The sequence below is a fragment of the Podarcis erhardii genome (genome assembly GCF_964252035.2).
Source record: "Podarcis erhardii genome assembly, chromosome: 1".
NCBI classification, from domain to species: domain Eukaryota; kingdom Metazoa; phylum Chordata; class Lepidosauria; order Squamata; family Lacertidae; genus Podarcis; species Podarcis erhardii.
In genome coordinates, this window is record NC_138497.1 from 134173075 (window position 1) to 134198488 (window position 25414).

Here is a 25414-nt window from a genome sequence, read left to right on the forward strand (position 1 = left end):
TTTCAGTTTCTGTTGCGTTTGGATGTCAGAGTTTAAGGCCTTTTCCACACTTACTTGTTGCCCCATTCCTTCCAGGCAGGTGCCCAGTGCCCACACTGCAGCGTTCCGTGTATGAGTGTGGGGTTAGTTTTTTTCACACACACACCTGAAGCTTTCTCGGTGAAAATCTGTTTTTCAAAGTTGAATTGGAACAAATGTCAATTTGGTTCTTTTGCAGGCTGACATTTGCTCCAATTTTTGCGTGGGGAAAGCTCCCAAGCAAAATATAAAGAAAAGGAGGGGGGCACTCTGACTGTGCCTGGAAAGACCAGAGGAAAGGTAAGTGTGGATAAGACCAAACTGAGGCCTTTTTCATTTCACTTCTATCCTGCTTGTCATCCAAAGATCTGAAGGTGGTATTGCATGGTTCATCCCTTCCACTTTTATCCTTGCAACAGCCCTGTGTGGTTAGGCTTAGTGGCTGGCCATAGTCACCCAAGGAACAATGGCTGAATTGGGATTTTAACTCGCCTTGTCTCTGTTCTAGCATCTTATCTGCCTTGCCACACAGAGATCTGAATCCAGCGCTGCCCAGCTGCCCCCCTATCTGGACAGGGGTAGCCTAATGTCAGGGAACTGACATCAGAGCGAGAGGCGGAGGCAGGGCTCCAGAGCGATGCCGGAGAGGGGACCAGCAGGGGGGAAGGAATTCAGCGTAGCACCAGTAGAGGAGAGAGGGAGATGGAGGAATTGGGGACAGGGCTCCAAGACCCTTCACCCGAATCTAGTGGAGAGAGCGCTGGCACGCCCCTGCCTTCCCCTTACTTGCGCAGACGAGTTCCACGCAGGGAACATAGCAGGAGACTTGGCGTCAAACAGCTTTTATGCTGGAAGAGGTTCAAGAAACGCCCACTGACAGATTCTGCAAGTGACTAACAGGTCACGGAGGGCGAGCTCTGAGCCTAAGCATGGTTGGGATAGCAATCTAACTAAACTGAAGGCAATTTACGCACAAGTAACCCCCTTACAACCATTACACCTAACTTCTGATGTCTATGCTCTGGTGATCTCTAGGTTGGATTCCTGCAACATGTTATATGTAGGGCTGCCTCTGAAGATGCTTCGGAAGCTTCAGCTGGTGCAGAATTTGGCGACCAGGTTGCTCACAGAAGCAAGACGGTTTGAGCAGATCACACTGATCATGCACTGGCTGCCAGGCTCAATTCTGAGCGGCTCAGGACCACAATACCTCAAGGACTGCCTTTCCCCATAGGATCTGACTGGGACTGTGTGACCATCCTCTGACAACCTTCCTCGTGTGCCACAAGAGGCCACTTCCACGTGAGATCCAGAGGGTGGCAACACAAGAAGGGGCCTTTTTCGCTGTGGCTCCTCATTTGTGGAATGCTCTCCCCAGGGAGGCTTGCCTGGCACCTGCATGATACACCCTTTAGGCGCCAGAGAAAAACATTCTTCTTCAACTAGGCCTTTGGCTGTTAACATTCTACAACCTATTAAATGTGTTTTGGAGGAGAGGGCTTTTCCTTTGTTGCTTCTAGTTTAACTATTTACTTGTGCTTCTATCCTGTATTTTTATCTTGTGGACCACCCTGATGAAGAGCAGTATAGGAATCTAATAAAATAAAAATAAAATAATAGCCAAGCTTTTAATAAACTGTGATGATTAATTTAGTTTTTAATTTGATACTGAAATTCTGACTGCTAAGCAGTGAAATAATGTTATGGTTATCTAGTCAAGATTTCAAACTTTAAACCCCCCACAAAACAACCTGGCATTGTGTCTGCACAATCAAATCCTCATTCTAACCTTGATGGAATTTAAAACTCCTGAAAATTGCAGGTTGTTCTGTTCTTGTAATCTCACTAGGTGGCCTTGGCTAAGCCATGGGAAAATCATTCTGAACAACTTTACAGGATTATTAGAAAGATAATAATGTGTAACTGGCTTCAGCATGAGGGAGAAAAGCTAAATAAATAGTCATTTATATGTCCGAACTCAGCCTAAGATGGCAAGTCAAACCAGGAGTCCCCCACTGCTCCAAGGTGCCAGAAGGGGGCAGCTGCATTTTCCCCTGCAAGGATGACCAGCCCTGAAAGCCTCCTCTCCCTCCAGACCGATGCATGGAAAATCCAGCTACATTAGCTTTGGCTGGAACATCAGGCTATTTTAGGAAACTTTATAAACAGCCAAGAGTGTGTGCCTCTCGCAAATCTTAATTTGCTCAGAAAACAACTTTTACATGTCTTAAACTGGCTTTTAACAGAGCGGCAAGTTCTGCCATTAAGAAGCACCAGGAGTTATTCTGCTGTTTAAAGCAAGTACCACCAGTGTACTCACATATAGCACACACCCCTAATTTAAAGAACTTGCAAAAAGACAGTCCCGGGGAAGAAGATAAACTTTGTTCCTGGCCTGTTCATCCCAGTATTTTCCACCCTTCTCCTGGAGACAGTGAGAGACCAAAACTGAAGTTTTAGGTCCAACACTGATCTGGCAAGCCTGTCTGGAAGGACACCTGAGGACAGGGCACGGCAGGAAGTCTCTACTGGGCCTTTGCCACCCGTGGAAGTGAGGGGCGTCTTCTTTCGAATATGAGAAGTTTTGCAAACTATTCCCAAGCTATATGGTGAGAGAAGAGGAGTCTGGAGCCCTCAGTTAAATGTGAGATCATCTGAAACGAAGATGGACATCATGTACAGATTAGTTCTTCAGCTGCGTCCAAGTACAGTTGGTGCAGAACATGTGAGTCACGGCCCTGGCAGAAGGAAGCTGAAACAGAAGCTGAAGGCTTGTCGGGCGTCCAGGTCCCTCAAGACTCAGTGGCTGCCATTGGGAGGAGAACGTTGAACAAGGTCACATGCGAGTTGTTGTCGCATCTGGGCACCGTAGGCTGTGGGGGAAGAAGGCTGAGCAGGGCCTCTAAGAAATGTAGGACTTTCTAAAATCAAAACCAGCTAGCTAAAGATCCTGATTGCTAGAGTCACCATACATCTGGATTTCCCCAGACATTACTGGGATTTCCAAAAGGCGGCGCTTTGTCCTGCATCTTAGGCAAGCCAATCGAAAAAGCATGGGGGGGTCAATAACTTTTGGGGTGTCCTGTTTTTTACTTTTTGAAAAATGGCAACCCTATGATTGCAAGCTGAAAATAATAATACTGTTGCACCCACAATGCAGAACCAATAACATTTGTGTTAGACGAGCACAGCCGGCAGGCAGCTCCTTCCTCTGAAGCAGAGAAAGAATGGCCCACATTTTGATAGGTAGAGCTTAAAATGCCCCCTATTTAAATGAAGTAGCAGGTGGAAACATGAAACTCTCCAAGGGTGGGGGGGGGGCACGGTGAGGTTTTTTCCACTTAGCAGGACAGTGAGAACCTCTTCCAGAGATAGGAGATGTTGCAGAAGATGCATGGAGGGGAGAGTGAATACACTTGGGATGCAATCCCCTTTTGCTGTCCCTGGAACAGTGGAAGTCTTATTCAAAGCACCACTACATTCAAATTGTTCCTATTTTCTCTCTCTCTGTGTGTGTCTGCCTCATGAGTCCATTTCCTGAAAACTAAGTGAACCCTCCCCCTCTTTTAGATTTATATACCACTCTTCATCAAAAGATCTCAGAGTGGTTCACAAGATAAAAATACGAAGTGAAAATCCAAAGCTGCCACCTTTTTCAACCCCCTTAGCACAGATGCTGCAGGCAGTGGTGAGAGATGTAATGGCCGTACAGGATGAACTTACAGTCTCCCACTTTGCAAATGAGCTGGGGTGAGTCTCAGACTCATGGACTGCCAATCCTCGCTTGAGCACCAGAGAAGGAGATCAGAAGCTTTTGCTCCCACTTTTAAGCAAACCACAGTTTGATCCTGATCTGTTTTCACTTACCATGGTTTAAACAAACAACCCTGAGTTGGGTGTGTTTCAAATTGGAGCTGCAAAAGAGAAGAGAGGAGGCAAAGCGAGGCTTGTTGCAGCTCTTACATACAGTCGTAAAACCATGGTTCCCTGTTACATCTGAACCAAACTTTAAAGTAGGCAAAGCAGTCTGAGTGACAGAGATGCTTTCTATTCCAGCAATCCAGGCCACATGCAATTACACTAACCTCTGCCATGGGGATTTCATGGACTCCTGCACCTCTCCAAAGCATGGGTGAAAACTAGGACTCTGTGCATACGCACACACACACACACCCCTAATCCACCTTGTGGTCCCAATTTGTGGTCCTCAGATTGGATCAATTTGCCCACCCCAGGGAGTAAAGGTAAAGGGACCCCTCACCGTTAAGTCCAATCGCGGATGACTCTGTGGTTGTGGCGCTCATCTCGCTCTATAGGCCAAGGGAGCCGGCGTTTGTCCGCAGACAGCTTCCAGGTCATGTGGCCAGCATGACTTAAGCCACTTCTGGTGAACCAGAGCAGCACACGGAAACGCCGTTTACCCTCCCGCCAGAGCGGTACCTATTTATCTACTTGCACTTTGATGTGCTTTCGAACTGCTAAGTTGGCAGTTGGTCCCCAGATTGGGTCAATTTGCCCCCGCCCCGGGAGTATATAAAGCTAAAACAGGGTTTTTAAAGTAAAGGAGAATCAGTTATGAGACTTGGGTTTGAGCCCTACCTTGGGGATAGACTAGATGACGCTTGTGGTCGCTTCCAACTCTGCAATTCTGTGATTCTACTGGGGCCACATGGTGTCTTCCAGCAACAACTCACAGAATTCTCGCAATACCCTGCTTTGTGAGATCTCGCCAGAAGCTGCAACTGCAGCGGCAAGGTTTGGTGGGGCAGCTGCCCGGTCCCCACCTTGTGGAATGACACTGCCCGAGGGGGCTGCTGCTTCAATGGGCCTCCTGGGATGGCAGACCCTGTGTGGCAGCACATGAGATGCTTCTCGGTTTTGACTGCTGTGAACACAGGAACCGCACCGAGTCAGGCCGTTGGCCCCTGAGCTCAGTATTTTCTGACTGGCAGCGGAGGACTTTCCTAGCCCTGCTACCTGAGGTCCTTGAAGGGGGAGATTCCAGCAACTGTTCCTGGCAATGCCGCCCTCCTGGCTCCGCTCCTGCTGGGCCTTGGGATGGCCCAGGATTTCAGAGGAAGCCGTTGGGAAAGCAGGATGTCTCCTCTTGCCCTCACTAGATGTCACTGTTGTTCTCTGCGCAACTTATCTGGCCATTTTCTCTGGCAGCAAAAGCAGAAGGGAGGAGAGGGAAGCCGCTGAAATGCGGCCAGTTAAGAATCAGCTACTTTTATAATCTGCATGATTCAAAAGTTTTCAACAGAATCCTGAAGATTCTTTCTTCTGTATCCTTTATTCTCCAGTGCCACCCCCATAAGAAAACTGCCTCGACAAGCAAATTAAGACAGACACGTAATTTGACTGGACTTCATATAAAAGTGCGAGTGATTTTGCAGCATGCCATAAATGGACTGATTTCCAGTGCATTGAGGCAAATGACAGGCAGAGCTTTCCCACCCCTTTGCTCTTAAAGGGGGAAAGCGGGGGAACAGGATCCAGACTACATCTTGCACCTTGTACTAGATTAAAGAGACCCAGCAGAAAGACTGTTTTAATTTTACTTATTGGAAACAACTGGAACATTGGGAAAATTACCGTAATCTTCTGCCAAGTATGCCATCAAATGACCCCCTGAAAGGGAATATTTGCAAACCACAATGACTAACCTGTTATTATGGGATAGATTAACAAAAGCAAACAAGAGAGAGGAGAGACACTGGTGAAGACAGGAATTTGAGGATCATTTGATTTTTGCCAAAGGAAATAAAGAATGCAGCCCTCCAACATCTTACTCAAAGTAGGTAGGTCCCACAGAGGCCTCTCCAGAATAAACAAATTGAAAAGTGGTGCTGAAAAAGAGAAAGCACAGCATCAGAGCAAACTGGGGCTTCCTGACTTCTCAGCGCAATCTGTGGGCAGGAAAATCAAATATGATTTCACTGATTATTATTATTATTATTATTTGTCATTTTGCTGAATATTATTCAGGGAGGACTCCAACAGCTCAAGAGGAACTTGACTTTTTTAAAAAATAGTTTTTCTCTCCTGAGAAATTTATTTAATAGATGCTGCAATACAGTCCCCTGCAAAAAAAGGGGGGGTGAGAGGAAGGAAAGGGCAGCCCCCTCCCCCCCATACAGTGCTCAGGGTGCCTGTTCTAGCTAGTCTGTGGGTGGGTCTGAATCATCACCTAGGATCCACAGCGGCAGACATGAATACAGCTTTGCAAATTAAGTCAATCGGGAAATCAGATGTTATTCTGGCAAAAAGGTAGAAAATTCCTTCTTGGCACCCTAACTTTCTGACTGTCTTGTCGCTGTGCCAGTTTGTGTGTTAGTGATTCCCCCTGGGCCACGGAAGACCCTTGAAAGTGTGTCACAAGACTGCAGTGCAGATTTGGAAACAGCTCAGTCAAGGAACTGAAGGTGCTGAGTTTTGTGGGAGAACTGCAGGTATTTCCTGAACAAAGATAACAAGTCTTACTGGCAGGATTCCAATTTAAAATGGTTGAGAAGCACTCCCCGCCCCCGGACTTTGTACTAATATGGAGGGTCAGGTATTAAATGAGCTAAGGTGAATACAGAAACCTCAAGCCCAGTAGGAAAGACACATGAAAAATGAGTCTCTGAAGGTGCAAAACAGCAGTACATTGTTTATTGCTGTCTGTTCCATCCACCTTGTGTGCAGCTATACCAATATAATTTGTCACAGTTTTATTTATTTCTAGGGTCATTCCAATAAGATTGCCGTGGGTGCCTAGTTAACCAAGAATCATACTTCTAAAATGTGCTATTATCAGCAATGTGACCCACGAATTACACAAAAGTCACAAGCAGAGCCCTCTGAACACGTCCCATCTCAGAGTTCCCACAGTGTGGCCTTTAAGCTCTTGAAACATCCCTCCTTCAAAGTGGGGGTGCACCACTGAGGTTTGATTTTCATTTCATCTCTTTTGAAATCACATTGTTGTTTCTTAAATGTTGCTCGAGAACCAAAGACCAAAGGATTTGCACACTTCTTCCATAATGTTCCGTTTAGCAAGTGATAGATAACACACTGTAAGATTATTTAAAGAGCTCCTAATTTTTAAAGCGCTATGTTTGGTGTTTATTTATTTATTTATTTATTTATTTGCAAAAGTATTTCTATCCAGCTTGCTGGCTCCACAGTGGAGCCTCCCTGACTGCCCTTGCCCTTAAATTTGTATTGTTTAAAAACTGCAAAGAGAGAACACAAAGAAATATTTTTTAAAAGAAGAAGAACAGCAACACCAGTAGTGAACAGATAGCTGAAAAACACCTGAGGTAATCAATCAAACCACAATTTATAAATAACTTAAATTTGCACCTAAACAACCCAGGTTTTAGCTGCTACCTAAAGGTGTCCTAAATGCTGGCCACATGACCCGGAAGCTGTACGCCGGCTCCCTCGGCCAATAAAGCGAGATGAGGGCCGCAACCCCAGAGTCGGCCATGACCGGACCTAATGGTCAGGGGTCCGTTTACCTTACAAAGGTGTCCAGAGGGCAGGGGATGTGTGTGTAGGTGACAGCCACCTTGCAACCAGTTGTTGTGGGCATCCGTCTGTCTGCCGGGCTGGATAACAAGACCCTGCTCTTGGGCTCACTGGAAAGCAGAGCACCAGCTTGGCCACACTGGAAGAAGGAGTACAAGGCACCATCCAGCCATCTTAGGGACTCCACTCCAAATTTGTGTCGGATTTGCTCCTTAGCCTTTTCTTCTCCCACAAGTCAGCAGAGGTTTGAAATCAGAGCTTTCCTTCTCCTAGAGGGCTACTTTCCCAGGTTGATGAGCCACATCTGCGCCTCACTTCCCTCCACAGCACATGCAGAAACCACCTTCCTGACCACTGGGTCCACTATTGGTCTCGTCTGCTCAATGCGCCAGAGCCTCTCTGTGCATGTAGCAGAAGTCCCTAACTTACTGAGGGTTTGAGATGCATCAGCCACCCTCACCTGGTTTAGCCAGTTACAGATAGGTAGCCGTGTTGGTCTGCCATAGTCAAAACAAAATAAAAAAAATCCTTCCAGTAGCACCTTAAAGACCAACTAAGATAGTTCTTGGTATGAGCTTTCGTGTGCATGCACACTTCTTCAGGTATCTGAAGAAGTGTGCATGCACACGAAAGCTCATAGCAAGAACTAACTTAGTTGGTCTTTAAGGTGCTACTGGAAGGAATTTTTTTATCTGGTTTAGCCAGCCAGTCAAAGGCATTTCCTGGGGTGTGGCTGCTATCGCCTGCTGACAGCTTCCAGGTGCCACAGGTGGGAGCTGAGTGCCCCTGAAGGTGGGGGCAAAAGGTGGACAAACTACCCCAGAAGGAGCATGACATGTTCCCCACCAGAGGTACTACTCCTTCCCTAACACCCACACACCCCAGGATCCGTTCCCATTGGGGTAGGATCACACCTGCCACTCCCATTTTGCACCATGAGCCACGGCTGGTGGGTTGATAGAAAACAAACCCTCAGTGCTCTCTGCACATATGCTGGAGCCTCCACAGCTTGAAAAGATGCTCCCAAGGGTGTTATTAGGATGGTGCATCATGGGGCCTAGAAGCCGCCAAACTTCTTTCACTTCTTCTGGTGCTGTTTTGGCAATTGTTCTGCCCGGACACTGAGGTCCAGTGCTGAGGGTCTTCTAGCAGTTCCCTCGCTACGAGAAGCCAAGTTACAGGGAACCAGCAGAGGGCCTTCTCGGTAGTGTCACCCGCCCTGTGGAACACCCTTCCACCAGATGTCAAAGAGAAAATAACTACCAAATTTTTAGAAGACATCTGAAGGCAGCCCTGTTTAGGGAAGCTTTTAATGTTTAATAGGTTATTGTATTTTAGTGTTCTGTTGGAAGCCGCCAACCCGGCCAGATGGGCAGGGTATAAATAATAAATAAATAAATAAATAAATAAATAAATAAATAATTATTATTATTTTCACCACTGCTGCCCCGCTGCCCTCACAGAGAGGGGGAGAGCTTAGAATCATATAATTGTAGAGTTGGAAGGGACCATGAGGGTCATCTAGTCCAACCCCTGAAAAGCAGGAATATTCTGCCCAAAGTGGGGATTGAACCCACGACCCTGAGATTAAGAGTCTCTTGCTCTACTGACTGGGTTATCACAGTCAAGTGCCTTTCGTCGCCCATTTTGAAGTCTGCAGCTTTGTGTCAAAATGGGGCTGCAAAGATGGAGCTATGCAATATGTTTAAAAGTCAAAGTTTATTTTGAATAAATTCTGGCTTTAAATTTTGTGCTGTATAGAATATGCCAAAGCTTCTCAAACTTCAGGAAACAACAACTTAGCCAGAACTGAAACTGTTGGATGTGGACCAGGAGATAGAAGCAAAGGGGAAAGGGAGAGATCAGAAACATCTGGATTCACAGCAGGATCAAAAGTTAAGACTCTGAAGAAACAACTTGATGGATTTTTGAAGCCTGGAAAAAATATGAGTTTAAGCTTTCAATATAATTATTGTTGCTGTTGTTCTTTTTACTATTGTTTTGATTTCTTAGCCACCCTTTACCATAATGTCTGAGGCAGGTTAAGGTAAAGGTAAAGGTAAAGGGACCCCTGACAGTTAAGTCCATTTGCGAATGACTCTGGGGTTGTGGTGCTCATCTCGCTTTACTGGCCGAGGGAGCCAACGTTTGTCCGCTCCGCAGACAGTTTTTCCGGGTCATGTGGCCAGCATGACTAAGCCACTTCTGCCATAATGGAACACCGACACCAGAGCAGCACATGGAAACGGCATTTACCTTTCTGCCAGAGCGGTACCTATTAATCTACTTACACTTTTTGGCATGCTTTTGAACTGCTAGGTTGGCAGGAACAGGGACCGAGCAACAGGAGCTCACCCCGTTGCAGGGATTCGAACTGCCAACCTTTTGATCGGCAAACCCAAGGCTCAGTGGTTTGGACCACAGCGCCACCCACGTCCCCTGAGGCAAGGTTACAACCACCAAAAACACAATATTAGAAACAGTTAAAACAAATCATCATTGGTTGGGCCCTAAAATATATATCTCAAATGCAGAGCCTTCAAGTGCCCCTATTTTCCAGGGACAGTCCTGGATTTACAGAAGCTTTCCCAGTTTCTGATTTGATCCCAGAATGTCCCGCTTTTCCTTAGGACGTCCCTATTTTCATCAGAGAAATGTTGGTGAGTATGGAAGTGCTAAAAGTCAGGGTAAAAAGTGTGGGGACAGTGGGAGGGTGAAATGTAAATGGTATGGAATAATTTGGAGGGAGAATGGCTATAAATGACACCTCCTAGCTCAGTCCGGCAGACCTGAATGCTATTGGGAAGGAAGCTGAACCTGCAAAGACATTTTATGTTGCAATATCAAGGCAGTTCCAATTAATTCTCGCAACAGAGCCAAGAGGTGGTTAGGCTGATTTACCCCAGTTACCTGGTGTTTGCAACAAAACCATATACAGTAAATCTGAAATTTGATTATTTTCAATTTTTTGTTAAATTTCTATAGTGCCCTTCATCTGAAGATCACAGAGCACTTTACACTATAAAATCACAAAATAGTAAGAAAATAGTGCAGTATGCAGGCACAAGATGGCAATGGGAACATAACCTTTCCAGGCCAGCAATTAAGCAAGGCCATTGCTAAGTCAAAGTTGGCTTGGACTCTGGCTACCTGGAAGACCACTTTCTTCGACACATGCCTAGCAGACCAGAGAGATCATCTGTTGAGCACCTCCTCCATCCACTGGGTGCCCCCTCCCCTCTGAAATGAGGCAAATGGCAATGGAAAGGGGGGGGGGCTTCTCTATGGTAGAAACTTGCTCTTCTATTTTCCATTTTCTAGACTTCGTTTTTAAAACGTGCAATCAGGGATGGCTGTTGCTTTCCCCCTGCCAACATCTTGATGCGGACAGTTTGAGAGGCCAGGGCCTAGGAACATTTCAGCAAGAGCTGTGCTGGGGGTCTTCAACCAGCAGTTAGCTGGCGAAGCTCCATAAACTCCCTACTGTTCATCTGCCAGAAGGGTGAAAAGAGAGGCTACAGATTCTTGGCTCAGCTATCGCTGCAACACACGAGAGACACTACCTGCCTACTTATGTTAAGTTAGCAGTTAGGGAAAGTTCAGAAGACAGTTCTGAATTTTCTGGCTGCAACACCATGTTATGTCTATTTTGTTAATAAATCAAATTGATTGGCTGAAGTGCAGCTGCTGTAGTCTGATGCAAGAGAGTTCTGAACAACTCACTGCATCTCACCCTAAATTCTTGCCTTGGGCCTTTCAGACCACCTATGATTCCATCCTAATATTCTACGCATCTGGCTACCCTACTATGGGAAACAAAGGTGAGGGCATTTAGATGCCCAGCTAAGCTGGTCTTCCTTGTGGGCCCCATGGGGCACAGAGAGGGGTAAGGACTCTCCTGGGTACCTTACTCACAGGTTCAAGGGCTGAAACTGGACTCTGATTCAAATCGAATGTAAGAGTTTGGCTGCTCTCCAATGGTTTCAGCTGTTACTAGAACAAACATAGAGATGATTCTTGACATAATAACAAAGCTAATCTGTACACAATAGATATAGAAATTCTTGAAAACTATTGCAGCTAACTAATGATGTAGTATGCAATATTTCCAATATGCCTTATTAGCAGTGGGCAATATTGGTCATGGCCAGTTGAAACATAGAAGTGGCATTCTGAGCAAAGAAATGCAAATCCCATACTTGGAATAAAGTAGCCAAGTTAAATAATTGCTTTTACATACTTGCCTTGCATAATTAGTTCATTTTCCAGTATTCACAACATGTAGATCAGCTAGAGGCTATCATCTTCCTGAGTATAAATCAGTTTAACAGGCAAAGGATTGATCCAGACAGAGTATATCTGTGCAGAAGTAAGTGCCACAGTGACTGCATTCACATGGCGGGTTATTTCGTTTCCCCAATTTATAGTTGAGTTTTCACATGATGTCAAAGCCACTTCTGGAAATTTAGTGAAACCCAGTGGAGGTTTAGCACTGATTTCCTTGTTAATTGCTTCCCCACAATTTTTTATTGCAACCCCATTAACCCAGAAAATCCTGGGAATAAAGTGATGGGATTTGGGGCAGTATACCAGCATAGTTCTTTCCTGCTGTTTCATGGGTGCCTCATGTAGGGGCAGAAATACATGTATGCAGGAAGCACAGGGAAGTAGCAACAATGTTTGATGGTGTTTGCTGTTGTGTCACACCACACCCATTGGCATGAACCAAACTGAGGGCAACATCCCAGTTTATCTGTCAAAAAGCCACAATTCTATAACACAGCAGGTCCATAGCTGTCAGCGTTTCCCTTTTTAAAAGGGAAATTCCCTTATTCCTAATAGGATTTCTCACAAGAAAAGGGAAAAGTTGATAGCTATGAGCAGGTCTGAAGCACTGGGGAAAGTAAGACAATATTCGCCATGCTTCTTCTTTTGCAATCACTCGTAGCCAAGTAAGATTGTCTTCCATGAACACGGTTTTAACAGTGAGTCCGTAAGTGACTGTGGAGACATAGGTTTCCAGGAGGGAGTTGATGACGATGTGGATTTGCCTAGCGTCCCTTCCTCTTAGCGTGTTTCTCCCTTGCGTCCTGAGTTTGAGTGTCTTCAAAGCCCATGACACCTTTGGTAAAGGCTGTTCTCCAACTGGACTGCTCGCAGGCCAGTGTTTACCAGTTGTCGGTGTTTATACTACATTTTTTTTAGATCATGGACCCTGAGTTCACAAGGACATAGTTTCAGGCAAAGGGTAGATATTGCGGCAGGCAGCTGAAAGCAGTTGAATTTTGGTCTCATTGAACTCAACAAAATGTGCTACGTCATTACAAGAGCCACTTCTTTCAATATTTATTTTGACTAACCTAGTTAAAAACTTTCATTAAAAAAAATAAATCCAAGTGTGATATGACCCTTTTCAGGCTTTTAGGTTGTTCGAAATGGCCTCCTATGACAAGCAGCAGCTAAAACTATGAGAAGACGGAACTCCCAGATGCCTTCCCCTTTCTTTTCCTTTTTACAGTAGTAAAGGGAACATGTGTTTGCACTCAGAACCAATACTATTAAAGAACCAGTTAAGCAGACACAAGCATTTGAAAGAAAAACCTCTACATTTCAAATGAAAAAAGTACTTTTTCATATTTCTTTATAAACCTGTGTCTCCTGATTTTATTTTTTTCCTTTGCTAGACAAAATTGGCAAGAGAAGCCCATGGGGGGCACGGGGGAGAGGCTAGGGAGATAGATGACAGCTTCACTTCAGAGGTTAGACGCTGGCTTCATAGCAAAGTGACCTGAGTGGAAACTGAGATGTCAGCCGTGACACTGTCTTTTATACAAGTACTTAGTGGCTCTGTTTCCTCCACAGAGCAAGAAGTCCCAAGATGGGTCCGTTCTTCTTCCCACGGATCTCTGCTTATTCACAGAATAGAATAATAGAAGGTGTAGAGTTGGAAGGGACCCTGAGGGTCATCTAGTCCAACCCCGTAAAAGACAGCTGCCCCATATGGGGATCAAACCTGCAACCTTGGCGTTATCAGCACCACGTCCTAACCAACTGAGCTATCTGTAGCTCTAGGAGGATAATAGGGGCTCCTAGCAAGCACCCCAAACAAACTACAGCTCCCAGAATTATTTTGAGGAAGCCATGGCTGTTTAAATTGCTATGATACTGCTTTAAATGTGTAGTGCAGATGGAGCTCTACAAAAACAGAACAGCCGGCTATGTTCTCGTTTCCAAATGGGAGAACGGAAGCCAAGAGTGGATCTGTGACACAGGAATACTTGTGGCTTTGCCTCACAAGATTCTGTGACGATGAATGATGGGGAAAGTCATGAGGCACTTTGCAAAATTAACATGCCATAGACAAACCAGGGAGCTGAAGTGAACCAGAAATAAAGCAAAGAAAGCGCAAGCAGACAGATACCATGCCCCCCCCAAAGCCAGAAGAGAACATGAACCACTGAAGTCTATGCTGACCCCAAACGAAAAACAACAGCAACAAGAATCAGGTTACCACTTCCAAAATAGGGTTGGACTGAAAGTGAAGGTAGTCAACTAAGTTTTACTCAGAGTAGACCCATTTCAATTAATGGCCCTACTTGAATCCTCTCCATTAATTTCAGTGGGCCTACTTTGAGTAAAATTGCAATCAATTCCGCCCATGGTGCGGTAGGACGCTCCCTGAGGTTTCTCCTTGAACTGGGACTGAGTCTGAATGTAAGAAGGAGCTCCTAGCAATCTTGTGATACATGAGGCTAAAATTGGATGTGACAAAGGGCAGATGAGAAGCTTTTAAAGTGTTTTTGAATAGTGTGAAATACTTGGACAGTCCCACCGGCACCCACTTAAATGAATTATGAGCACACAAATCTAATATGTGTGGAGAGATTTACACATTTCCTCAGACCTTTGCATTCTTTGCCTTCTTCAAGAGCTTTGATGGGAAACAGCAGGCAAGATGGATGCCTGCTTACTTTACACCGTTATAGCAAACAGGAAAGGACAGCCCTTCTTCCATGCTAGGAAATTCCTGTAATTATTCAAGTTGTTGCAGAAAGCTACCTATTTAGCATATATGTAGCAGTCTTACCAACAGTGGCTTCTGACACAAACTGCTTTTGTTACGGGTTGGTCTGTGGGGCCATATACTCAATGGAACCGCCATGCACTGAGTGCATTTAAACAAATGGAATATTTTCCTAGCTTTCCTTATTATAGTGCTAGCAATACGTATAATAGTCCTTGCCCTGTTTCCTGATGTTCCTTTCATGCTGCATTATGGAATGGAGGCCTTTTCATCAATATACCAACATGTTGTGCTAAATTTAATTCACACCAGTGGGTGCAGTTTGACACAACAACAAACATTACTGCCCAACCTCACTACTCTATGCAGATGCATGCTTCTGAACTGTGTGAGGCCCCAAATTTCATCACTTTACTCCTGGGATCTTTGAGGTTAATGGAGTTGCAAACAGATTTTTTTGTCTGGAAACAATTAACATATCAATGAATGTTGAACTTCTGCTATATTCTGCTAGATTTTCAGAATTGGCTTTTACATCACACAAAAGCTTAAATATAATGTGGAAATTAGCAGGGAAACTTCGGGGAAATGGGATAAGTTGCTGTGTGAATGCAGCCACTGCCCAGGTTCCAAGGTAGATCACATCCCAAAGCCTAGAAATAGTCATATTCTGCATTTCTAGATGCTGCTGGGTTCTCTAATTGTATCCACGAGATTCCCTTGCCCTGCATGTGTCAACTCAACTGCTTTGATCAGTGGAATTGGCACCCTTAATTTTGTTGATTACATTTATCATGGATCACCCCTGGCCAGGGGGCAGCCAGTTGGCATCCTTAAATGAGATAGCTACTGTATTTTCCCGACCCCCATGTATAAGATGCCCCCTGTGTTGGGGGGCTCCTATTTAAGAAAATTGGGGGAGATGGCCCAGAGTTGTTGAGCTTTTGGGGGGAGGGTTGCCCAGAATTGAGCTTTTTTGCGGGGGGGGGGGGGAATTGCCAAAAATCACTCACCTGACTGACAAACACTGCCAATCACATGCGTCAATAAACCCACAAAGCGTCGGCCTGATCGCCACCAGCAGCCGCCAAGCGCACGCACAATTGCCGCCACCAGTCCACAGCAGCCCTGGCCACAGCCACCAATCACCCACCCAATCGCCGCTGACAACCTCCTGCTCGCGGCTGCAACCAATCGCCCGTCCCCCTCTGCATTATCTGTGTATAAGACGAGCCCCAGTTTTGAACATTATTTTAAACTCTCATCTGATACACGGAAAAGTACGGTAATTCGCTCCATGCCATTTGCTAATAAGCAATTCATCTTGTGAGGTGAGTAACATTTACATGTTTCAGTTCCGGTGTGTCAGTCAGGCTACTTTTCTAGACCTGGCCTGGCCTGAACCAGAACTAGACAGAATGATTTCTGTCATCGTTGAAGCCAAATGGGAATGAAATAAACAGAAATGCAATGGTCTGACTCTCTGATAAATATCTATGTCTGTGATTCTGTTGTGTGAGTGCTGGTCCCCCTGGACCCCTGGGTGACTGCTAATAGAACTGGGCACATGCTTTTGCACAGGTGTTGCAAATTTTGTTGGTTTTTATGAGCAGGGCAAGAACATCTGGCTTTCCAGATCCTCTGGCTCTGAAGTCACTAATTGCTTCCAGTTGCCAGGAAATAAAAGAATATTTCTGCCACGAATGAGCTTTTGTGGGAGTAGGATAAAAAAGAAAGAGGGAGGGCGAGAGAGACTTACAAAGCAGAAGAGGGTGTAATATTTTATGAAACTTTACAGCTAAGTGTCTTCCAGAGGTTTTTCATTATGAGATGGTTTAGCAGATGTCTGAGCACTGGGGATGTAATTTGAATTTACATGACAACAGGGAAAGCAACCCAAGCCCCTGTATTATTCTTGGTTTGTACTTCACGTTGGGTTTCCGATCCACTTTTACGTCCATGCAGATGAATGAAATGCCTCTTGTCAACAGGTGCTCACCTAGGAGCCATGGGAAAGCCACAAGTTTAACTTTTCCATTCAGCTCCATCTTGAATCGAACTCTATGGATGGGTTTCAGACTCCAAGGAATGGCCTGTTAAACTGTGATTACCAGTTCAGACCACACAGGGGTTGGCAATGTAACCATCTGGTATTTCTGTGCACCCCTGAATTGGGATGTATCACAGCCCATTTGGGCTTAAGGCATCTCTCACATCTGGATTGTGTTATTCTATTTGCATCTGCAGCTAAGCTGTTTAATCGATACATTGCTTCTGCTGGCAGTTTATGTGTTGGCTCCTTGTTTGGCGCGACTGGGCTTCAGGGCCCTTGTGGGTGAATAGATTCACCATTGATTGTCTACTATCTGCTATTCTAGAAAGACAGGATGTTTCAGATAGAGGGATGTGCTGTTTCCTTCTCAAGCTGATTGTATCATCATCATCAACATCATCATTTTACTCAGAAGTCAGTTTCATTGGGCTTCTTTGCATAAAACATGTGAGTGTGAGAAAAGGATGAGGCAGGAGGTGGGTCCTGTGGGGGGGGGACCAATGGGGAGTGTGTGTGTTGTGTATGTGTGTGAGAGAGACACAATGAGAGAGATAAAAAATTGGCTCTGTCGCGTCCCTGATTTGTCTGATTAAGGCTGATTTTGGTCAAATTTGTGCATATATCGGAAGAAGAAAAGCTTGATTTTAAATTAGAGTTTAGAGACTGAATAGACTTGTCCCAAATGCTATAGAGGGGATGCAGGTGGTGCTGTGGGTTAAATCACAGAGCCTAGGACTTGCCAATCAGAAGGTCGGCGGTTCGAATCCCCGCGACGGGGTGAGCTCCTGTTGCTCAGTCCCAGCTCCTGCCAACCTAGCAGTTTGAAAGCACGTCAAAGTGCAATTAGATAAATAGGTACCGCTCTGGTGGGAAGGTTAACGGCATTTCCGTGCACTGCTCTGGTTCGCCAGAAGCGGCTTAGTCATGCTGGCCACATGACCCAGATGCTGTATGCCGGCTCCCTTGGCCAATAAAGCAAGATGAGCGCCGCAACCCCAGAGTCAGCCACGACTGGACCTAATGGTCAGGGGTCCCTTTACCTTTTTAAATGCTATAGAAGGCCATGAAAAGATTCTCATAAGCTTTTCTGGCCTTTGGCTCAAGCTCTTAGGCTCATGGTGTACAGTCCCCTTAAGGAATGGGCGGTTTGTGGCCCTCCAGATGTTGCTGAACTACAAGTCCCATAATATCTGGTCATTGTTCATGCAGGCTGAGCATGAGGGGAGCTGGAATCCAACAACATCTGGAAGTTCACAGGTTCCCTAACCCAGAACTAGAAAATATCTATCTTAAGAGGCTTGCAACGGGCTTAGTAGTAGCAGAATTCGTATCCTCCTCCTCCTCCTCCGAATTTATATCCTGCCCTTCCACCAAAAGAAGCCCAGAGTGGCAAACAATGATTAAACCATCTAAAGACAATTCCAGTACAGCAGTAGACTGGCAAAGATCTCTACTTGTATATAGCTCTGTTTAATCAACCTGCTACATTATTTTTGTGGGACCAGAGTTAAACAAATGGTCTAGGTCTGGCAGCACAGCTTCCAAAGCAGCTTATTTTCTAATGTACATTGAACCAAAGGACAGGGGTATTGGCAAAGCATGGGGCTGCTGGAATCCAAGCACAAATGCTTCCATACAAAGCACACTTTTCCATGAAAGATACCTAGCCCCAGCTGAAATAATTCAGCTGCAATTGTTGATGCAGAATTGGTGCAACTGGGATAAGGATGATTGTACTAGAATAGGGTGTTCTCGTAGGCTCTAACTACAAAGCAGTACAAGAGAAACTACTAATGAAGGATGAATCAACCCTAGGCAGGGTTACTTAAGGTGGCCACCTTAAAAAATAAGAAATGCATCGCAAAGGACAAAAGAGGACACAGATTTCCATACACTAACTTAAAAGCATGGGTGCAAATTTGGAAATTAGCACCATAATTTAAATAGAAATACAACTGGCAGTATCCAACAAAGTAGTTTTGCTGCACACTGCCCAAAACATCTCACCCTAGCAGTGAAAGTGTGACCAGGTGACCTCTGTGTTTGCGCAGTCTGTGTTTTGAAGTCTGAAGTTTCCCTCACACAAGACCCCCCCCCCCAAGATAGTCTGTGGTAAATTGTGGAAATACATTCAACTGGCATATCATGTGGTGGGTCTGCTCTATTTACCTGGGGGCAGTTAAGGGGGTGAGTCTGCTACAAGTCTATCAGCAATTCACCACACAGGTAGAGCAGCACAGGAAGCTCATAAACTATGTTTCTCTGTCCCTTAACTCTGTGAAGGAACTTCTTTTCCTTGGCATTCTCATGTTGATTTTTAAAATATTTAAAAATGCTGTTGCAGAATACAAGAACATAGAACACATGTGAACAGTTTTGTAAATGTGTGCAATGCACTTAGGAATCTCTTTTATTTTATTTAACTTTCTAGTTTTCATAGTTGTGTGTCTCGTGAGGTGGGGGTGGCAGCTGCAAACATGTTGAACAAACTGGAGAAGATTTGTACAAACGTTCTGGTTTCCTGTATGTGGGTTTTCTACAAGTCTTTGAACATGAAGTTCAACCTATGAGCTGATTTTACAGATCTGTGAATTTTTCTATGAGTTCTAATCCTTCTTTTTGGATTCCAACAACAGCAACAAAAGCTGAAATGGAAAAAAAAAGGCTTGCTTTAAGCACTCCAGAAGAATGACGTATTTATGCACACACAAAATCTGTCATCCCAATTACACACAGTGGGTTGAAACAACTAAATAATTTTAAAAGAATGTGTATTCAACAAGTCAACTGAGTATTCGGTACTTCACCCTCAAGTAATTTATTTTCTATTTACTGGCAGCAGTCTGAATGACAGAACTGAAAGGAAATAAATTTGGGAAAGTCAGAGGTAACAAATTATGTTTAACCATGTTTATTAAATTACGTTTCTTGGATTAACAGTGATATGCTTGGTTCCAAATTCACATTTAAAAATTCTGGAATTGCTGAAAACTATGGAAAGCCAAACAAGCAGATATAAAAGCTGAAACCAGAAAACATTTGCTGTCCGATCAAGTCAGCTGGTGTACTGACCCTATCGCCACACTAGAATCAAGCCCAATATTTAAGCCCGGAGGCAAAGGCATGCCTGGCTCTATCACAGAATGATAGAAGTGGAGTTGGAAGGGACCCTGGGTCATCTAGTCCAACCCCCTGCAATGCAGGAATCTCAACTAGATCATACAGGACAAGTGGCCATTCAACCTCTGCTTAAAAATCTCCAAGGAAGGAGAGTCCACCACCTTCCAATGTCAAATGGCTCTTGCTGTCAGAAAGTTCTTCCTGATGTTTAGTCGGAATCTCTTTTCTTGTAACTTGAATGCATCAGTTTGGGTCCTACCCTCCGGAGCAGGAGAAAACAAGCTTGCTCCATTCTCCGTGTGACACCACACTCAGGAGTAGTATTAAGAGCATGAACAACAACCACCACAAAGCCGTACACACTCACACCCATACTATTGGAACTCAAGGACAGCCAATGACATGGATTGGCAGTAGGTTAAAGGCAGACCAAAGAAAAGACCTCAAACTATTCAACGATTAAGATGAGTGTGCTGACAAAGATGTTATTCTTATTTCAGACAATTCGAATAATTAAGGGGACAGTGATATTTAAAGAGTGGCAAAGAGCAATTTCAAGATATATCTGGCAAGGTAAGAAGCCAAGAATTATGTATAAGTTATTAACGGATGCGAAAGAGGCGGCTTCGCCCTGCCAGACTTGAAATTATATTATGAAGCTTCATGTCTCTGCTGGTTGAAAGAATGGATAAAGTAAAAAAATACTGAGTTATTGGACTTAGAAGGTTTTGATAACAGATTTGGCTGGCACGCATATCTATGGTGTGAGAAAAGAAAGATTCATAAAGGTTTCGAAAACCACATCTTTAGAAGATCTCTCATAGAAATATGGGAGAGATATAGAAGTTTATTAGAATCAAGAACTTCCCACTGGCTATCTCTGTTAGAAGTTATGAGTCTTAAGAAAGTCAATATGAGGGGGAACTGGATTACATATAAAGAATTGATTATAAAGGAAGGAGGAAAATGGAAAACGAAACCCTATGAAGAAGTGAAAGAGTATGTGTATGATTGGTTGCATTATTATCAGGTTAACGAAAGGTTTAAAAAGGACTTAAAAGAAACAGGTTATGAGGGAAAAGAATCAAAATTTCAAATAGAAATAATAAACAATGAAAATAAAATTTTGTCCAAGATGTATAAAATCTTGCTAGAATGGTATACAAAAGATGAGGAAGTTAAATCGGTTATGATACACTGGGCCAGAGATTTGGGTTATAATATACTGTTTAACGATTGGATAAAACTGTGGAATGAAAATATAAAATTTACGGCATGTACTGCGCTAAAGGAAATGTTATGAAAATGATTTATAGATGGTACATCACACCTGTGAAACTGGCAAAAATGTATAAAACATGTAATAAGTGTTGGAAATGTAAAGAAAAAGCAGGAACATTTTATCATATGTGGTGGGATTGTAAGAAGGTGAAAGGCTTCTGGGAAATGATATATAATGAGATGAAAAAGATGTTGAAATATACGTTTGTTAAGAAACCAGAGGCTTTTCTTCTAGGAATAGTAGGAAATGAAATAAATGGAATGGACTGTAAACTTTTCCAATATGCAGTAACAGCAGCGAGAATATTATTGGCCCAAAAGATGGAAACAGGAACAACTGCCGACGCTTGAAGAATGGAGAATGAAACTGATGGAGTATGCTGAACTGGACAAACTAACAGGAAAGATCAGATATATATGAGATCAAAAGTTCATTGAAGACTGGGGAAAATTTTCAGACTATCTGAAATGTGTATGTGATGAGCAAATAACGCTAGTGGGATTTCAAGAAGTTCTGTAAATGATAGAGGACTATTGTATTGATGAAAACTAAGTGTGTGAAGGTTTATAAAATGCAATATAAAATTAGGAAATGCGTATTTAAAAATTTGAATAATGGATGATTGTCAGAGAGGTTGAAGGAAGTCTAAAAGAGAAAATATGTGATAAATTTAGATTGGATACTATAAATGTATGTTGGAAAATTTAATTAAAAAATTAATATATTTTAAAAAAGACCTCAAACTAGTTTGTCAAGAAAATCCCCAAACGCGGTTCCATGGGTGACTCTGGGTCCTCTCTCTGTGGTAGCTTATCTTAAGGTTTTAAGTGTTTATACGCTTATCACATTTATAAATTTATTGTTGTACATTGTTTTAAATGTTTGTTTTCCTTCTGGGATTGTACACCCAAGTGTGTTTTATAAGCTGGTCTCCAACCATAATAAATTATCTATCTATCAAAGGAAAGACTTTTGCGCACAACATATGCTTAAAGTGTAGAGCTTGCCACCACAAAAGAAGTCGTCATAGAGAGTTAGATGTATCAACAGCTATTACTTCTGTTGTGTCAGTGGAGTCTCCATGCATAGAGACAGTATACCTCTGAGTTTCAGGTGCTGAGACGGTAACTTTTGATGTCCATCTCCTGCTCTGAGTTTTCTGGGGAAATATATGCCTGACCGTAATTTGAGAAAGAATGTGGATCAGATGGGCCTCTGATGGGCCTCAGCACTCAGATCAGAAATGGCAGAACTTTTGTGGTGTTGCCTGTTTACATTCTATGTTCCCTGAGGAAAAGTCCTTTGCTAATTGTGCCTGTGCTTCCTGATGTTAACAGGTCAGCATTCCCTCTGCGGTCTTTCATAGCAGCTGTCTAAACTGCATTACTACATCTCTTAGCTGTGTTTTTACAGTGCTTTCTAGGGCCAGACAGTAAAAGCAGCTGCAGTAAACAGTCAGCTGTAGTTTTCTTTCTTAATCAGCTGCACCAGGATTACCATAAACCCACAGACCCCCGTTTAAAAAGTTCCAGTGAGGCATCCTTCTCGCCATGTTCCCAGCCATCAATGTGGCAGAGCTGAGGGAACCCTCCGGTGCCGAGAGCTACAAGCCTAACACGAGCAATACAGGATGTTCCTCTCTTCTTTGTAAGGATCAGCTTGTTCTCTTCCAGCCAGCCAAGAAAAGAAAAGAAAGGGAGGTGATAGCATTCTTCTGCTGTTCTATAACAAAAATAGTTGAGGTTCTGTGTTGCTGCTGCTGGCACTGCTCTACCCTCTGGGGCCAGATTAGCAGCAGTACAGTAGCCTTTGCAGCAATGCACTTCATCACTGCAATTGTCCAAAGCGTAATTTGCTCATTGCAACAAACCTCACGTCAAATAATCCGAGAACATTATAAAATCATTTCAAATTAACTATAGCCAGCTTAGCATTAACACTCGCTGTAAATCTGTCTCCCGCTTACTATCGGGGTTTCTGTCAATGCCAGCTCCATCTGGTAACTGAACAAATATACTTGGAAGTTCTTAAAGTGTCCTCTTTTAAATTCACAGTTTAAAATGAATGAGAACATTACCTCCTGGGGCAGGCAGGAGGAAAATGTGGAATGCAAGTCCAGGCTCTCTGGACTCCTTGATGTGAGGGTCTCCCTGCACAATTTGTTTGGGGTCGGGTTTATTACTTTCAAGGTGCCAAGGCACTGGGGGAACCCTTGCCTAGTAAATACTCTTTTCTCTCCATGTACCTTGTCTTCCAGGAGCACATGCCTTGCCCTATTGGCAAAGGTAGGCACTGGAAGGGGGGGCAATCAGGCATTCCCATAAAGACAGGTGAATCAGGCTGTGCCATGTACATTTGTGGTCATGTAACTCCACCCAGACAAATGTATGATCTAGCCCTCTTCAGGTGTTCCCAGTTTACCCAAACACCCCTTCAGACCTTCTCTCACAACATGGCAAGGTCTGAATTGCAGCTGGCACCTGTGCACGGGTCTTTGGGTGGGACTTGCATCCACAGCGCTGCTCCTTCCCCACTTTTAGCCCATATCCTTCCAGGTGAACTCCTGAAGAGGGCTACATGAACTAGTCAGAGGCATATGATCCTACAACACATGTAAGGTAAAGGTAAAGGGTCCCCTGACTGTTAGGTCCAGTCAGGGACAACTCTGTGGTTGTGGCGCCCATCTCGCTTTACTGGCCGAGGGAGCCGGTGTACAGCTTCCAGGTCATGTGGCCAGCATGACTAAGCCGCTTCTGGCGAACAAGAGCAACGCATGGAAATGCCATTCACCTTCCTGCCGGAGAGGTACCTATTTATCTACTTGCACTTTGAGGTGCTTTCGAACTGCTAGGTTGGCAGGAGCAGGGACAGAGCAATGGGAGCTCACCCCGTCACGGGGATTTGAACCGCCGACCTTCTGATTGGCAAGTCCTAGGCTCTGTGGTTTAACCCACAGCGCCACCCGCGTCCCTACAACACATGTAAGGCTGGGTTTATTCAATTTATGAATTGCTTCCCACAACCCAAAGTATAAAATAATAAAGTACAGTAATAAAAATGCAGAAAATAGTAAAAGCATCCAAGTGCCCAGAAAAATGAAAGTCACCTTTCCTAGTGGAAAACAATGGCAGAATTAGCACCTAGCAGGCTTCCTTGGGGAGAGCATCCCTTAGGCAAGGTGCTGCCACAGAAATTGCTCTCTCTGGGCCTCCCTCAGAGTTGGCATGAAGGGGAAGACCTCAGGAATGATCTCTGGGTTAGGGCAGGTTCAGATGGGCAAAGGTGGTTGTTTAGGTATGCAGATCCCCAGTTGTATAAGGCTATCATGGTCAAAACCATCACTTTGAATTGGGCCCAGAAACTAATTGGCAGCCAAGGCAGTCGGGCCAAGTGGGTGTTATATGGCCATGCCTTCTTGTTCCGGTCAACAGTCTAGGTGCCACATCCTGCACTAGTTGTAGAGTTCAAACTGTTTTCAGATGTAGCCTCACATTCTTCAGTAGTCTAACCTGAAGGCTACCAAAACATAGGCATCAAAGCAAAACTATCCCCTCCAGATGAGGTTGAAACTGGACTACCAACCAGAGTTAGGAGAAGGCACTTGGTGCCACGGAGGTCACTTGTGCCTCCAATAGCAATGTTGGCTCCAAGAGCACCCCAGGCTGTGTGGCACCTGCTCTTGGTTATGCTGGAGGATGTGGTGGGGAGAATGAGAAGGTGTGCAATTGCTGTCTTCCAGAGCACTTGTTATACTGGAAGGCAGCCAACCCCACTTGAAACCCTAGTTCCTTTCGCACGGTGTGCATGCAGACTCCCTGTTTGCTTGGTCAATAATCACAGTCTCCTGTGCACTGAGAAACGCAATGACAAGGTGCCATGGGAGAAAAGAACCCAGCAGTGGCTGCTGGCGTGGTTCTCCTGGCTTCTCAACATTGCGCAAGGAAGTGGGAGCTTGGCACGGTGTGGCGGCATGGGGTTGGCTCTGTTGCGCTGCCTGCACTGTGCTGACCTCCCCAGTGCCTTGTCCCGCCACACTCTCAGTAAGTATACAATCAAGTACGTGGCAGCGATGCCCAGTGTTGCATAGCCAGGAGAGCAACCCCCCCCCGTAGCCTCTGTGGCTCCTTCAGGCCTCAGCTAACACTTTATGTGACTCACTGAGGAGGGCAACAACTATATTTTATCTACAGAGAGATAATTTAAAAGTGCAAAAGTGATGTTCCCACTGAGAGTTTGGAACTATTACAACAGGAACAAGCAATAATTTTATTTTATTTATTACATTCGATACTCCACTGCTCCTCCTCAGTCTCAATGCGGCAGTAAACCTCTGGCATTGCCACTTCACCCACAGATCAAACTCTCCTGCCCAATATCCTTCCATGCAGAAAACTAGCATGCA

At 44.4% G+C, this 25414-nt stretch overlaps 1 long non-coding RNA gene across 1 annotated transcript; it reads right to left on the reverse strand.

Moving 5' to 3' along the window:
* Positions 1 to 1774: 1774 nt before the first annotated feature.
* LOC309335884 lies at positions 1775 to 12028 on the reverse strand. Its single transcript, XR_014153788.1, has 4 exons — positions 11774 to 12028; positions 4996 to 5180; positions 3886 to 3932; positions 1775 to 2939 (listed from the first exon to the last, which is right to left on the reverse strand). It is a non-coding gene; the product is annotated as an uncharacterized lncRNA (long non-coding RNA).
* Positions 12029 to 25414: the final 13386 nt, after the last annotated feature.